The sequence below is a fragment of the Nicotiana sylvestris genome, chromosome 3 (assembly GCF_000393655.2).
Source record: "Nicotiana sylvestris chromosome 3, ASM39365v2, whole genome shotgun sequence".
NCBI classification, from domain to species: Eukaryota; Viridiplantae; Streptophyta; class Magnoliopsida; order Solanales; family Solanaceae; genus Nicotiana; species Nicotiana sylvestris.
In genome coordinates this window covers 72,063,669-72,067,287 of record NC_091059.1, presented here as the reverse complement: position 1 = coordinate 72,067,287, position 3,619 = coordinate 72,063,669, and positions in this window count along the sequence as shown.

Genomic DNA, 3,619 nt, shown 5'->3' with positions numbered 1-3,619 from the left:
AGTCCGTAATGTGTTTTGGGATTGGTTGGGGTCCCGGGGGCCTCGGGTGGATTCCGGATGGTTAACAGATCAAAAAAATGAAATTTGGAGAAGGTTTGATGCAGCTGGTATCTGGTGTAACCGCACCTACGAGGTTTTGATCGCAGGTGCGGAGCCGCAGAAGCGGCCATGAGGGTTGCAGATGTGACTTTGGCTAGGAGTGTTGGGACCACAGATGTGGTCGCTCCGCTGCAGAAGCGGGACCGCACCTACGGTGAAGGAGACGCATATGCGAAGTAGAGGGGCTGGAAGTGTATCGCAGAAACGGGCCATGTGCCGCACCTGCGGAACCGCAGAAGCGGTCAAGTGACCGTAGGTGCGGAAAGGCTGGAGGTAATGAATTGTTTTAAAGTCGAGATTTGGCCATTTTCTTTCATCTTTCTCTTGGCTTGAGCGATTCTTGGAGGGTTTCAAGAAGGGGTTTTCATCATCAGCGACAAGGTAAGCTATCCCCACCTATCTTGAGTTATCTGCATTGATTATGTACAGATTTGAACATGAAAATTGGTAGAAATTTGGGGTTTTGGTGGAAAGACCTAGAAACTTTATTTTTGGATTTTCACCATGATTTTGGATATGAAATTGAGAGTAGATTATGTATTTAAGTTTGTGAGGCTGTGAGTAAACTTTATCTTCGAGAAATTTTGGAAACCGGGCACGTGGCCCCGAGGGCGTTTTTGTCAACTTTTCGATCGGGGTTAGGAATTGTTATAAATTGGATTATAATGAGTACTTGAACATATATTAATGGGTTTACATGATTAATGGCTAGTTTTGGAGAATTTGTGCATCGAATTGAGTCTTCGGAAGGGCGTGGAATGCCGGTTATGGAACTTCGGAGCAAGGTGAGTCTCCTTTCTAACCTTGTAAGAGGAAATTGTCCCCATAGGTGAAATAATTGGTTATGTGCTCCTATTTGTGGGGGCTATGTACGCACGAGGTGACGACAGCCCGTGCGTAGCTACTTTTATGTTTAAGTTCGGGTAGTCTAGGACCCAAAAACATGCTATACTTGGAATATTTATAATCTTATTGACAGCTAAATTGCTTAAATCCTATCGAATTGGTAAATGAATATCTAAAAGGATTAAACTTCATTTTTCTTAAATCATTAAAAGAGAATTGACTTTTATTTTGATAAACGTTCCCCGATAAATTATTAATTGGTTGTTTGAATGTGTGTATCTATGTGTGCCCGCGTCGCATGTATGATTCGCGAGCGGGGTGTTTGTTTATTTATGTTGACCGCGTCGCTGGTATGATTCGCAAGCGGGGTAATAGATGCATCTATGGTTTGCGCCGTTCGACCCTCGGCAGTGCACAATTTACATTTTTATTAGATCGGGTCATACGACCTCGACATGATATGCGCATGCTTGTATTGTTTGTTTGAGATTTATAAATGTTGATATTTGCCTTTCCTGGCCGGAGATAAATTGATAAAGATAATGAAAAGTAAATCTTTGGAAATCCATTATTATTTGGGAAGTTGTTTACCTGCTATCTGACTTTATGAATTATAATTGCCTGTTTTATAAAATCCATGATCTCCTCACATTTCACTATATTATCATTGGACCACTAGTAAGTATCGAAGTTGACCTCTTGTCTCTATTTCTTCGAGATTAGACGGGATACTCACTGAGTACACGTTGTTTTCGTACTCATACTACATTTGTTGTGCTTTTTTGTTGCACATGCACATGCATCTCTAGTGGCCTAGTGGGCGTAGCAGCATGGTTGATACAGAGACTTAGGTGAGCTGCACTCTCGAGATGACCCGCAGCCAGCAGAGTCTCTTTCAGATTACTGTATTTTCTTTCTGTCCAATATTGTATTTCGGACGGTTGTTGTATTACATTATCTCCTAGAAATTGTTCATGCACTGGTGACACCGAGTTTTTGGATTATTATTGGGTATTCTGTATTTACTTCTAAACATTATTTTATTTATTTTCGTAAAGATTATCTTTTACTATCTGAATTGAAGGAAAATTTCACTTTTCAAAATTATTAAGATAAGGATTAAATTAAGCATTTATGGTTGGCTTGCCTTATAACGGTGTCCGATGCCATCACGACCCTTAGTGGATTTTGGGTCGTGAAAACATGGTATCAGATCACTAGGCTCCCTTAGGTCTCACGAGTCATGAGCGAGTCTAGTAGAGTCTTACGGATCGGTACGGAGACGTCTGTATTTATCTTCGAGAGGCTACAGGGCTATTAGGAGCACTTCCCTTCTTGATTCCTCATCGTGTGGTTTGATTCCTTTGAGGCTTATGCCTTTATTTCCTTCATATTCAATCTTATGCGACGTGAAACACTTATTATAAATCGGGAATTGAGAAAAACGTAATGGTACTACCGATGTGGTGCAGGATGTTTCTCCCTGCATAGTTGATTGGACTATTGTCATTGCCTTGTGGAAGGATATCTTGTCATTTCAGCTCAGTAACAGTTCTCATGAGAGCTTTGAGTCTATGCGTAGATTTTTATGATGGCTCTTGATCGGTTATCGTACAGTAGGAACGTGTTGGTAAGGTTCTTGCCTATGTGTTGGGGTAGTGAATGACCTGAATGAAGGTATACTCACTGCACAATTCAGAGATTCGATATTTCATATCCGGTGGGGGGAAAAGCAATTGGCCTGTGAATGTCCAGATTTGGATTGGCGTGGTAATGAAACTGCGATATTCAGAGAGCATGGCGGAATTTTAATCTGCGATATGGTGTCGTCGTCCTCGAGTGAATGTCTTAAGTTCGCTGGTGTTGTGGTCTTCTGCAAATTTGCCTTTGGGGTAAGATATTGTGAAATAGTATTGGAGAAGCGGCTGTCAGAGATCGTGGGGTAAGGTGGTTCAAGATTGAATCGGTGTTTCTAATGTTTACGGCTCGAGAAAAAATGATCTTAGGAAAGGTTTAAAGTTAGTAGCGGTTTGTGGGTTCGAGTGCTACGAAGATAGATTTTATTTAAAAAATAGCTGGGCAGCGAAGAATGAGGAAGTACATGTGGGAGGTGTCATGCGATGGTTAAATTTTTAAGGAAGCTAGGTGTAAGAACCGGAAGTCGAATAGTTTCTTAAGGAAGAGGGTTTGGCCAAAGTGGGAGAGTGGCAGAGCAGCACGTGGATTCAGTGGCAGGATAACTACGCCCTTGAGGAAAGTTTGGAGTGATTTGGGAATTTTAGTGGATGGCGGTTGGGTCTACGAGCTTAATTTAAAATATTGGCTAGCATACGGCAGGAGATTTGATATGACGGAAAGGAGCTACTTGATAGGAAGAAGGATACAACATAACTTTGAATTGGAAGATATTGTCGCACATTTGATTGATATCCACGAGGAGTGAATGGAATTGTGCAGCGGGTGAATGAGCACGGGCTCAAGTGGGTTATCTCCTGTGAACAGGTCAACGGTCGCGTGATTGGTGAAGCTCCTGCGAAGGATTTTTACTGGCTATTCGGTAAGAGGTCTAATATGTGAATATTGCTAGAGATTCAGAGCGTTCATGAAATGCTAACGGAAGGATTCCGAGGAATCTGGCAGTTTAATTGCGCAAGATCATGTCAATAAGGGATAA